This window comes from Hypanus sabinus, chromosome 1, assembly GCF_030144855.1.
Source record: "Hypanus sabinus isolate sHypSab1 chromosome 1, sHypSab1.hap1, whole genome shotgun sequence".
Classification (NCBI taxonomy): domain Eukaryota; kingdom Metazoa; phylum Chordata; class Chondrichthyes; order Myliobatiformes; family Dasyatidae; genus Hypanus; species Hypanus sabinus.
The window spans coordinates 48062949-48076120 of NC_082706.1; the positions used below are offsets into that span (position 1 = coordinate 48062949).

Sequence of the window (13172 nt, forward strand, 5' to 3'; positions counted from 1 at the left end):
TTGAAAAAATTCAAAGCATGAGAAGAGTCACGAGCATTGATGGGAAGAGATTGAACAAGGGGGGAAAAGACAGTGTCAAGGTATGCAGAAATGTGTTCAGTGGGGCAGGAGCAAGCTGAGACGATAGGTCTACCTGGACAGGCAGGTTTGTGGATCGTGGGTAGGAGGTAGAAACGGGAACTGCGGGGTATGGGAACTATGAGGTTGGTGGCAGTAGAAGGGACCCAAATCTGATAAGGTTGGTGATGGTTTAGGAGACAATGGCCTGGTGCTCCTTAGTGGGGTCATGATCAAGGCGTGAATAAGAGGAGGTATCAGAGAGTTGTCGCCAACCCGGACGGTCTTGAAGCTCTTCGCTTCTTTTTAGATTCCAGACCTAACCAATTCCCCTCTACCACCACTCTTCTCCCTCTAGCGGAATTAGTACTTGCTCTCAATAATTTCTCCTTTTGCTCCTCCCACTTCCTCCAAACCAAGGGTGTAGCCATAGGCACCGGCATGGGTCTTGGTTATGCCTGCCTTTTGGTTGACTTTGTGGAACAGTCCATGTTCCAAGTTTATATGTGTATCCATCCCCGTCTTTTCCTTCCCTACACCAACGACTACATTGGCGCTGCTCCTGCACGCATGCTGAGCACGTTGACTTCATTAAGTTTTCCTCCAACTTTATCCCTGCCCTCAAATTTACGTTGTCCTTTTCCGACACCTCCCTCCCCTTTCTTGATCTGTCTCCATCTCTGGAGATGGCTTATAAACTGATATCTACTATAAGTCTAAAGACTCTCACAGCTCCCTGGACTATCCCTCTTTCCACCCTATCTCTTGCAAAAATGCTATCCCTTCTCACTATTCCTCAGTCTCCGCCGCATCTACTCTCATGATGAGGCTTTTCATTCCAGGACGAAGCAGATGTCTTCCTTTTTTAAACAAAGGGTCTTCCCTTCTTCCACCATGAACTCTGCTCTCAAACGCATCTCACCCAATTCCCAGACATCTGCTCCCTCACCCCATCCGTCCGTCACCCCGCTCGGGATAGGGTTCCCCTTGTCTTCACCTACCACCCCACCAGCCTCCAGGTCCAACATATAATTCTCCGTAACTTCATCCACATCCAAAGGGATCCCAATACCAAACACAACTTTCCCTCCCCCCTTTCTGCTTTCCACAAGGATCTCTCCCCGCGCGACTCTCTTGTCCACACGACCCCCACCCATCCCTTCCCACCGATCTCCCACCTGGCACTTACCCTTGTAAGCGGAACAAGTGTTACACCTGTCCTGCCTCCCTCACCACCATTCAGTACACCAGACAGTCCTTCCAGATGAGGCGACACTTCACCTGTGTGTCGACTGCTGGGGTATACTGTGTCCAGTGCTCCCGGTGTGGCCTTTTATATATTGGTGAGACCCGACGCAGACTGGGAGACCGTTTCGCTGAACACCTACGCTCGGTCCGCTAGAGAAAGCAGGATATCCCAGTGGCCACGCATTTTAATTCCACGTCCCATTCCCATTCTGATATGTATACCCTTGGCCCCCTCTACTTTCAAAATGAATCCAAACTCAGGTTGGAAGAACAACACCTTATATACCGGCTGGGTAGCCTCCAACTTGATGGCATGAACAGTGAATTCTCAAACTTCCGCTAATGCTCCTTCTCCCCTTCTTACCCCATCCCTGACATATTTAGTTGTTTGCCTGTTCTCCATCTCTCTCTGGTGCATCCCCCACACCCCCCTTCATTCTTTCTCCCGAGTCCTTCCGTCCCATAATCCTTCCCCTTCTGCAGCTCGGTATCACTTTAGCCAATCACCTTTCCAGCTCTTAGCTTCATTCCACCCCCTCCGGTCTTCTCCTATAATTTTGCATTTCCCCCTGCCCCCACTACTGTCAAAACTCTTGCTATCTCTATTTTCAGTTAGTCCTGTCGAAGGGTGTTTCTCTTTATAGATGCTGCCCGGCCTGCTGTGTTCCACCAGCATTTAGTGTGTGATGTCCGTGTTGAAATGCTTATTACCAGAGTGCATTCATGGAATGTGAAAGAGGTAGTAAGTCTTACTCAGAGCGCGGTAGATGGCCGGAATTCACTGGTTGGTAAGGCGGTAGAGTCAAATACATTAAAGGGTTTTTACAGACTTTTTAGATATGCACATGGATGTAACTAAGATGGACATTGTGTAGTCAGGACGGGCTCGATTTCTGTATCTTTTATTTACCTTTTAGCTGGTTCGCCGAGCACTCCGGTTTGAAGAATTAGTTTCCCTCCTGAACTCTTTCTATATTCTGTGAGGATCAAAACTGCATCTTCCTTTTATCCTCACACTTCTACAGCTACTGTATTTTCCACAGTGTCTTTCAGATATACACAGCAACATCAAGTTTGTATTGCCGGCCAGATTAATAAAACACTCTTACACATTCCAATCCACCTTATTGATTGGCATTACTACCAGCATAGGTCCCAGTACGAAATTATATTTTTAAAATAACTTTTTGTTTTTTCAAATCTCCTGCGCAAAACTAAGTTTGGGAAGATTTTGACCGGATGATATTGCAGCAGTTGTGTCTTACGAAGATACACTTGCTAACACGATCTGAAATTTGTCATGTCCTTTGGCATGTCCCGCTCCATTTGTTTAAACTTACTCCAGCCTGGTGACGACCTGAAAATGCTGCAGAAGTGACGTTTTTCTTTACTTTCTTTCTTATTTCACATTGACGATTTAAATTCCAACGACCCCAGCTGTACAGTAGGCAAAAACCAGAGAAACCAGCGATTGCTGTGTACGGGTAGGCCCAGTGAGACGATATTTGTATCCTGAAATTCATGAATAATTCTTTCATGCAGCGAATCCTCTACCCCTTAGCAATATTCAAGGTCTATTGGAGTTAAAGACTGTAAGTATTCTCTGGTCTACAAAATTGCTTGGATGGCCCAGTTTTTTTTTTTTTTTGTTTATTTGGCGTGTGTATATATTTGTATCTTGAATTTCATTAATAATCCTTTCATGCAGCAAAACTTCTACCCGTTAGCAATCCTCAAGGACTATTGGAGTTAAAGTCTGTAAGTGTTCTCCGGTCGACAAAATTGCTTGGATGGACCAGTCTTTTTGCTTTTTTTTTTGTTTATTTGGCGTGTGTATCTGTTAAATTTCCGGTGTGAGCACACAGAGCCTCGTGTATTGCGTGTATCTGAGTGAGCGGAAATTGCAAAATTCTACGACTTATCTTGGCAACATCTCTACACATTGCAGCAAAGGAGTGAAGTGGACTTTCCACAGGAAGCTTTTCTGCGTTACACCATAAGCACATATCTGAACAGTTAAGCATCTTCGGAATCAAAAGTGAACATTAATGAGTTATTGGCTCTCATTGTTCATACTGGATTTTTTTTAAAGTTTTCAAATCATAACGACCCTTTCCTTCGGAACATTACTTTAACTGCTGGACGACTCCACTCCTTCTGGAATTATTGATTACAATTTACGAAAGAGCTTATTTCACAACGAACACAGCAGCAATAGTGGAGAGATAACACTGATTGAGAGTTCACCGCATCTGTGATTTGACGGTGAAGAAAATCGGACCGCAGAATACAGCAAACGATTAAAGCAACTTATCAGCGCTCTGGCACAACAGTCGTGCAGCGGTCTGGAACAGAACTAATGACGTTCTTATTTTGTCGTTAAACGCGTGCTGCTTGGTTCACTGCTCAGTTACAGCAAAAACAAGTCTTATGAACGGAATTCTAGATTAAGCAGTTCTTCATCTAATTATTGACACTCTGGAGTCCTCATTGTCATATTTTCGCTGTCTTCCGTCCGCCTGAGTAACTTTATGTTAACCATTAATAAAATGGTATACCGATCATTATGCTAGGCCGTTCTTTCTTGTTTCACTAATGACTGATTTTTTGTTATTACTTGTTCACAGTTTATGCGTTTCCGTGGAGGTTCCAGGGAATCTGACAGCAGTGTCCATACCCTGTGCGATCTCTCTAGTATATGTGTTCGGTCAAAGCACGATGACCCGCAATACACTAGGTATTTTTAAAGCAGCGGTGCACCTCTTGATCAGAGATTCTTGATTATCTTTGATTCCAACTAATGACAGAATATATCTCCTGGATGCTGGCCAGTAAGGAAGTGTTTATTGTTTTTTTCTACTGGTGAATTAACGCAGAAATAATATTCATTATGGAAAAGTAGTGTCAGCAAATTCAGACTACGCAGCAGGAACACCCGGGCAGAATCATGTTGGTAAGGTCATAATTTCAATTTCATCTAAGTATTCCATGAATATGTTGTATGCTTATTGCACCATCTTCATCAAAAGTTAAGCAATAATCAGATATCATAAAGCATCCATTTAAAAATACGTCGGAAAGTTCAGTGTAAAAATGTGTGGATCAGTCATTTTCTCTTAAACCATCGGTGGGTGCTTTCGCGATTAAAATTAAACGTCTATAAGATAGACTGCCTTAGTGAATTCAGTCTCTATCTCCTGCAATAATATCCGGCTGAACTTACTTCTTCTAATCGGGACTTGTTGAGGCAACAATCTTGTTTACAACGATGCACGCTGCACACTGTCCGATAAGCGTTCCACAGTAGGTTAATGTTGAAATGGAATTTCACTGACCCTTTGGTCAGGTAAAAAATAAAAATAATAAAATTAGATTTTAAATAATTTCTTCTTCTTTCAGTTATCCCAAGATAGTTTACTGACGGTTACTTGTTGAAGTAAGTTCCAATTCTATTAACACAACTCATTAACATTGTGAGCACATATTTTGATTTCCAGAATCGCTTTACTTGTCCTTCCCGACTACAACGTAGCCGTTTGTGTTAAGCAACTTACCTCCACGATTCTTTCAATCATACCAGCCTCTCTTGATTTTGCAGTTGCACCATGGTGCTTGCTTTCTCTCTTGACATACTAAGGCAACGTAGCACTTCATTCTTCATTCAGTAATTGTTCTGCCTTATACACAATCAACGTAATGCGACAAAAATGAATATTCATTAGTGGCGTGCAAAACGAAATTTATAACCACATATCTGTGCATCTGCTGATGACAAACAGAGATACTAACGTGATTTACCAATGTAATAATCTAGCCTGCCAACCAAACGTGATACCCAGCGACATTGGATTACTAATGTTCTTCTGAAGTCTGTTGTGTGATCAATTCATGTTAAATTGACGGGGGTTGCGGGTGTGCTCGCACTTTATGAGGCGCTATTGTAGTCACACTGGCATAAGCAATAGGTCTTCAATTTCGTCAAGACTAACTGAAAGGAGAGATGCTAAGGTTTTTATTCTCTTTCTCTGCCCATCAGTCTGCCTGTTCTGCATCTCCCTCTGGTGCTTCCCTCCGCCCTTCCATTCTCCCAAGGACTCCCGTCCAATGATCCTTTCCCTTCTCCAGCTCTGTATCACTTCGCCAATCAACTTTCCAGCTCTTAGCTTCATTCCACCCACTCCGGTCTTCTCCTATCATTTTGCATTCCCCCCTTCCCCCCACTACTTTCAAATCTCTTAGCACCTCCCATTTCAGTTAGTCCTGACGAAGGGTCTCGGCCCGAAACGTCGACAATGCTTCTCCTTATAGATGTTGCCCGGCCTTTTGTGTTCCACCAGCATTTTGTGTGTGTTGTTTGAATTTCTAGCACCTTCAGATTTCCTCGTGTTTACCTTTAATATAACCACGTTTTTGTAGTCCGATATAGTTCTGAAAGCCTACTTTATAGAGTAATTGAAAAGTACAGCACATAATCTGGCTCTTCGCCCCTGTAATCGGGGCAGAAACCTTTAAACTCCCCAGTCTCATCAACAAGCACACGGAATACAGCCGTCCATACTGCTGAAATGCACCTTTTCAAACTTCTCTGAAGTTTATGTGGAGACCGCATGCATCCCTGGCAATGCCGGCGCTTTCGATAACAAACGATAAGACTTCCCTTAAGCATTTTGCCAGTCACGATTAAATATGGACCTTTTTTTACAGTTATAGAAAAAAATCACTAATATAAACCTGTCTGCATTTACCCTATGTGTCCTTCATAATTTAGTACACCTCTATCAACTCTCCCTTCATACTTCGGTGCCAGAAAAAATAAAGGTTCGCCTATTTCTTGTTTCATTTTAACTCATGTCCTCCAGTTCTAGTGAACATCCTTCTATTCCGTCTCTGAACTCTTTCACATTACTTGAATCCCCCCTGTAGCCAGTTGACCTAATCTGGGAACTGCATTTCAAATAGGCATTCAAAAATGTAATTCTTTTAAGAACCTATCTGTCTATGACGCCACTTCCAACATATTATGCACCTATATATCCAGATCACTTTTTTAGCCGCACATCAGTTAATAAAATTTGGTACTCCACGGATTTAACACTCAGAGTTGGAACATCACCAAATCTTCATCTTAGACACGTTTACTCCAGGACTTTTAACTGTTAACACTTATGGAACTACGCAACTGTCTCAACATTTGAAATGTTTTACTTTTTTTAAAATCTTTATTCGTTTACATCTAATTCAGTCTTCTTCTCATTGAAGACAGATAGTTGCAAAAATATCAATGTCGTTCGTTGACAGAGTATGGGATGAAATGTACATGTCACGTTTATTTGATTTCCCCGCAAAATTCAGTAATATTTGAACTCTACCAAAAAGAAGGACAGGAGGGTATGAAAAAGTTTAATTTATGGAATGCCTCAGACGTTTGGATGAATCGCTTCAATCTAGTTTGAAATTTGCATTATTGAGTGCTTCATTTAAATAACTTCCTTTTATAAGCAGAGGCACCGCGGATCCAGTGTCTGGGCAACTTGTGCCGGGTGTCAGCTGCCGCTAATCTGCTCAAGTCATCACAGTTACTCTTCCTCATAGTTTGAGTTCAGATGTGTTCATGATTTAAGTTTTAAGAGTTGGAAGCGCCGACAATGAATATGAGCGTGTACCTACAACGTTCTTATTCATTCCCATCAATGGTCCATGATGGTAAAAAAGTGGGATTTGAAATTAAATATGCTGATATCGGATATACTGCTCAGAAATGTCTTTTATTGAACGCTCTGATTCAGTAGTTTCACATCATTTATTCAAAATAAACTCTTAGTTATATGTAAAAAAATACCCTGGTTCACATCTTTACTGTTTGCTGCAGGTATTACATTTCGCAAGTCTGTAAGAGCCGCTGTTCTGCTGTAATCCTGTAGGCTTATTTTTGAAGGTAAGGGATGATGTGGAACTCGTGCCATAGAATTAGCGGGAGGTTTCCTTGCTGAGAGACAACAAGGTTGGGCTTGGGTTCTTTTTTTTTTCCCTTCTAGAGGAGATGCAGAGATAGGACGCTGGAAATTACCGGTCGTAACATATGATCCATTTGTCTGAGATGGATTGCAAGCGCTTTTCGCAAGGTGATGCATGCTTTCATGCTGACCGCGGGCCGAGCGTGTGAATGGCAGTGAAGTTCAAGATCAGGTCCTCCAATTTGTACGCATTGAACTGTTTAATTAAAATGGACCCTTTCATCGTTATTATTCTTTACAAATCCTTCAGTTAAGATACAAAAATATAGTTCCTTTAATCGTATGTAATGCACATTTTGAGCATTAAGTTGTAACAGGGTAACAAATAACACAGCATCCGCAAAAACCGATGTTTGAGATGGAATGAAGCGCGCTTCAATCTCACGGGTTTGGCAGCGCCGCAGCTTGTCTTCCCTAGACTTATGCAGCCAACGTTTTTCAAACATTTCATCCGTACTCTTTTATGATTAAAATGATTGTTCCTGTAAATAAGATTATGCATAGGGAGATAGTTGCTTTGTTTTCTCTCTTTCTGTCCAGTCGTGATTATGAATTTGATTCGAAAAGTTGTCTGAACACTTCCTTCCACAATGACTGGAGCGTTGAATAACGTTAGGATATCTTTCATAGAATACCCTTCTGCCAGTTAGCAATTCTACTTGATCATCAAGAAGCATTTGGTTAGAACATATGAGGGCTGTCCACCCCACGAATTGGTTTCAATGGTTCACAAATAGCATGCATAGCTGTTATATTTCCGCAGTGAACAAACAGACCGTTGTGTTCTGTGGTATATGTGTGGGTAAAAACTCCAACCTATAACGACATATTTAAACACTTCAAATGAGAGCAGCATAGTAGTTTTTCCACAGGAAGCTTATGTACAACAAACCATAAGCGCACAATTCAACTGCTAACTATCATCGTAACCAAAAGCACAAGATGATGAGACATTAGTTCTCAAACTTGATACTGTTTTAAATTTTAAAATTTTCAATTATCACAATCCATTCCAATGTTCAGTATCTGAATGGCTTATAGGTGTATTGGCTAATCTGGAGAAAAGGGCATCAACTGCAGAATGACTAGACTCATTCTGGCCTAGCTAATTCAATTAAATATCAAGCTTATTTTGCAAAGGACGTGATATTATTGCTGTCAGGATACGACTTACTGAAAGATCAGCACAGTGTGTGAAATGGATGGCAACCGAACACAAAATTCAACAAGCGATTAAATCAAAGCATCATTTTTCAGACGAAACCAGACAAGCACCGATCTGGAACGGGACTGTTGGCGCTCTTCTTTGTCCTGAACTGCACACAGCCATGGAGGACTTCGTGTTAGTCGCACTGCTCATTTACACGAAAGGTATGTTTTAATCACATAAATGGAATTACATTTTGTAGAAGTCTTCATTTAATTACTGTCAGCTTGGGAGTCCGCTGGATTATTTTCCCTGTCTTCTGCCCGCCTGATTAATATTGTATTAACTATGAGCGTACTGGTTTAGTGCTCATTTTGTTTGCAAGTTCGACTATAAGACCATAAGACCACAATAGATAGGAGCAGAATTACACTATTAGGCCCGCCGAAGTTAATCTGTTATTTCTTCAAAGTTGATCCATTTTCTCTCACAGAATCTGCTGCCTTCTTCCTCAAAACACTCATGCCGCGATCAATAAAGAATGTATAAATCACTTCCCTAAATATAGGTGAATACAAAGCCTCAAAAGCAGCATATAAAAACGTGTTCCACATATGTACTATTTTCTGGCTGAATAGGTTCCTCCTGATCATTCTAAACGGAAGCTCTTCTTCTCGAAGGCTATGTTCCCTGTGCATAGTTTCACCCACCATCGGCATCATCCGCTCTAAATCTGCTCTATCGAGGCTTCGAGCCCTCTCCAGTGCCAGTATTTCCTTTCGCAGATATGGGCTCCAAAACTGATCGCTATACTCTGTTGGGAATCACCAATACTCTATAAGCTTCAATGTCATATGTTAGTTTCAAATCCTAGTGCACTTCAAATGAATACTGACCACATTGCCCTTCCTCACAACCGACTGAACATGTAATTAATATTTAGGAAATTCTGCACAAGGACGCCTAACGCATTCATTGGCTCAGATTTTTTTTTTGAATTTTCTTTCTGTAGGAAAATGGTAAACCGTTTTTTTTCCTCTACCAGATTGTATGACCATACACCATGACCAAGTATTCAAACTATTACTTCATTCACCATTTTACTAATATGTGTAAGTCCTTCTCTATCCCTTGTAATTGGTCAAAAATGTATCCCCGTCCATCTAGTATAATATGGTCCGCAGACTTTGCAATAAAGCCATCATTTCCATGATTGACATCTAACGTGAAAAGAAGTGGACCAAACTCAGCCACCGATGGAACACCACTAGGCACCGGCAGTCAATCAGAACATTTTTTCTTCATTCCTACACTTTGCCTTCTGCTAACCAGACAGTGCTTTATCCATGCTAGTATCTTTCAAGACCTGTCATTGCCTCATGTATGGCACCTTGACAAGGCATTCTAAAAATATATTTACACGCAATCTAACGATTCTTCTTTGCGGGTTATACATTCAAATAACTCTAACGGAGTTGTCCCTGTTGTTTTCAGTTTTTTAATTTTTTTTTATTAGGTACCCATAGTTTATGTGTTCCTGTGAGAGTTCCGGAGAAGCTGATGGCATTGTATGGTTCCTGTGCCGAGATCTCCTGTACATTTGGTCACCAGAAGGGATATAGAACCGAACGCGCTCGGTGGTTGAAAGGGGGTGGTGATCCTCTTGGCCCACGAGTGTCGGTTATCTACGACTCCAGTGAATCTCAGAATATATCCACGAATCTCGCAAGCAGCAGAGTCTATTTTACCGGTGACTTAACGCAGAATAAGTGTTCATTACGAATAAATAGGATCAACAAACACGATGAAACTACTTACAGCTTCAGACTGCGTAGCAGAAACCCCGATGGAGTATCATGTGATTCGACTGGAAATGTCAGCATTGGAATTATATGTAAGGATTCCTTCTTATTTGTATGTCTATTATACTGTTTCCAACAAGTATAAGGTATAGTCACGTGGCATAAAATACACGATAAAGCTGACGTGGACAGTTAATGCACGAATGTGCAGGCAAACAATTTTATTTACACAGAGGGTTTGGCGCAAAGGGTTTTTGCTACAAGACTGCAAGATGCAGGGGCTTGCAGCCCATTAGTTTGACACTTGGATATGAGGCAAATTATGGAAATATAAAAAAACGTGCAAGCAGAGAGTCTTTAGTATAACATTGTTTCCAGCATATCTCAGACATTCTAATCAGAAGGGCTTGTTCCCATGCAGCGGTTTTACCTATTCCATGCATATTTTATTAACTGAAAGGAATTCACTTGATCGTTAGTTCATGCCACGAGATAGGACGGATGTGCTGATGGCTAGTGGTGAGAAGGGGGTGGAGGTGCTGTCTCCTGGAATGATCCCCAACTGATGAGGTGCTCGCTGATGGAGACCCGGTGCGACAACAGCTCTATTACCGTGAAACAACATAGCAAAATCCTTCATTGGCGTTGCATCTTAGGTGGATATTCAAATGGTATTTTATTAACGCTCCAGTGAAACAGTGAGATGAAAATAATTAAATGAGAATTTAAATCATTTTTCTTACTCTTTCTGATCATCCGAGATGGGATTCCGATAGGTATTTTTCGAAGGTCGCTCTCGGTATACTGTCACAACTCTTTAAAATTGTGAGTACATCCGTGAAACTTGTTATCTTAGCAGCAGTAGTTCAATCCAATACATTATAAAGAAGAAATAATCAAATAATAAATCATTACAGTATCTTTAGCAAGCATTGATATTCTAATTCATCAGCTTTCTTGGATGTTTGAAGATTAAGCTTGTTCTGTCTCTACCGAAGTGTTGTATTGTATGCTATTCCGTACACTGCGTCCATTCTATTGCGCAGACCGACCAAATCAAGGTACCAGATTTCATAATTATTTAGCAGGATGGTGACAAAAGACAATTTACTGATCTGAAATGTCTTTAGGAAACTTTTAGAGGGATGATGTCAAGACTTAATGCAGTGAGCTATAGGGAAAATATTGGCAGATTAGGACTTCATTCTCTAAAACATGAAAGAATAAGATGTGGTTGTATAGCGGTGTTTCTAGCTCACGAGAGATATAGATCCGGAGAGAGCGCTCATTCGTTTCCCTGAATTCGGGATCTAAAATACTCCAAGTAATAGAATAAGAACATACAAAAGAAAGTTTGTACGTGGACATGATATTTGAAAAGGGCTATAAACCTAAAGCGTCGGATTGAGATTAGCTTGCATGCGGGTGCGCAGTCAGGAAGGAGGAGCAGGGTCAAAGGGCCAGTTTGCCTGAAATATATGTTTCTATGACTGTATCAGCTGCTTATTCGCACTACACCGTTAGAAATAACTCGTGTCGAGTATAAAATTGTCTTCATCATTTTTGTCCCAGTTTCTACTTATCCACTTGTCCGGAAACACTCAAACAAAATGGTTGCTACTTCGGTAAATAATTAATATCTGTAGTTCTCACTGCTGATATTGTTCCTGGCTCACAAAGCCGAGTTCTGGATTTCGCTCCGGTTCTTGCCTGTCAGAGCATACTGTATATCTAAATATTTCCAGTCATTTAAAATGAGCAAATGGTTCACACGTTACTCACATTGTGTTGTTAATTCATTTACCGCTCAACCCTAAGAGACTAGAATATTCGAAAACAAACAAAAGAATATCTGCAGTTGCTGGAAGTCTAAACACCATAAAAATGGTGGAGGAGTTAAGAGTTGAGAAGCTAATTAGTGTAAGAGATATAGGGCTGGAGAAGGAAGAGTCTGACAGGAGAGCACAGAAGGCTATGGAAGAAAGATTGAAGAACCAAAGGGAGATTTGCAGAAAAGACGAGAGAGGAACAAGCGTAACTGGAAGGTTTTGTGGTGGATATGCGCATTACAGGCCATTACCGGGGGTACGTGGAATCACTATTCATGTCATGAGGTTTGAACACCCAAACAGAATATAAGGTGCTGTTCCTTCAAGCTGGTGATAGCTTCATCACAATAGTAGATGAGGCCATGAATTGACGTGTCAGAATGTAAAGTAAAATTAAAATTAATATGGTAGGCCATTGAGTGAATTCACAACTTCTTGTGGAATATCAGAAACGACATTTCACTAAATCTGACCCGATCTACCCAGACGTATCAGAATGCCTATCATATCATATATTGAGCGGGATGACTGTAGAATGAGGAAGGACTTTAACGTACCTTAATCTCTCTTTTCCTCTGGACGCGGCCTGACGTTATGTGTTTAGGAGGTTTAGATTTATTTTTTATTTCTGTTAACGTTAAAGTTGTTTTTAATTCAAATATACCTTTGAAGGATACGACATAGACTTAAAGAAAAGTTCAACGAAAAATTGCCCTTTCGGCCAATCTAATCCTTGTAGTAATATTTAAGTAACCTAGTCCCATCGTCAACATACCGGACGGTAGTCCTCGGCAACAAAACCATGCAACTAACTAAACGTCTCCCGAAATCTGACATCGAGCTCACATGCACCGCTTGTGTTATTAGCGAGTTCCTCACTTCACGACCCTCTGAGTGAAGTTTTCCATTGTTTCTCATAAATTCTTCACCAGTAACCCTTAACCCACGACCTCCAATTGTGATGACATGCAACCTCAACGGTAGAAGACTTGGATCTACCCTTCCCATATAGCTCATTGTTTATTATACCTCTATTCAATATCTCCACAGTCTTCTGAGCCCCAATGACTGAAGT

At 41.1% G+C, this 13172-nt stretch overlaps 1 long non-coding RNA gene across 1 annotated transcript; it reads left to right on the plus strand.

Moving 5' to 3' along the window:
* Positions 1 to 4177: 4177 nt before the first annotated feature.
* Positions 4178 to 10316, plus strand: LOC132394591 (uncharacterized). Its single transcript, XR_009512387.1, has 5 exons — positions 4178 to 4258; positions 4705 to 4741; positions 7175 to 7240; positions 8577 to 8690; positions 9983 to 10316. It is a non-coding gene; the product is annotated as an uncharacterized LOC132394591 (long non-coding RNA).
* The last annotated feature ends 2856 nt before the right edge of the window (positions 10317 to 13172 follow it).